Source organism: Opisthorchis viverrini (assembly GCF_000715545.1).
Source record: "Opisthorchis viverrini unplaced genomic scaffold opera_v5_593, whole genome shotgun sequence".
Classification (NCBI taxonomy): domain Eukaryota; kingdom Metazoa; phylum Platyhelminthes; class Trematoda; order Opisthorchiida; family Opisthorchiidae; genus Opisthorchis; species Opisthorchis viverrini.
In genome coordinates, this window is record NW_008752250.1 from 9,648 (window position 1) to 10,197 (window position 550).

Consider the following 550-nt stretch of genomic DNA (forward strand, 5'->3'; position numbering starts at 1 on the left):
TTTTACCGTTGACCCAGCAAACACCCGGCGGGGACATAGTAAGAAAATCTTCAAGCTCAGGGCGCACACATTCATTAGACAAAACTTTTTACTCATTTCGGGCAGTAGCTGCGTGGAATGACCTTCTTCCAGCGATTGTTCACGCTCCTTCTAGAACCCAATTTAAAGCACTATTAGACATTTATTTATGCGAATCCTCGCGCTGGCGAGCATACTGCCCCGCGCTGAGAACATAAAGAGCAGTGCTACACCCTTTTTTCACTTGTGCCTTTCAGGTGAACGACAGCCACTGACCGACAAAAACAAAACCGACCCGGGAAACTTGGACACAAGCCTCGATCCTGTGTATCAATCCGTGAATCCGTGTTCCCTATTGCAGGTTCATGGTCGAGCCTGTGTATCAATCCGTGAATCCGTGTTCCCTATTGCAGGTTCCATGGTCGAGCCACCACGAACCCCGGACAGGAAAGAATAGCCGCTTGTTCAACCCTTCTGACTGACCTTGAGCGACCCCCTTTTGTACGCACCCCTATCTTCCGGTTTCGGTTCG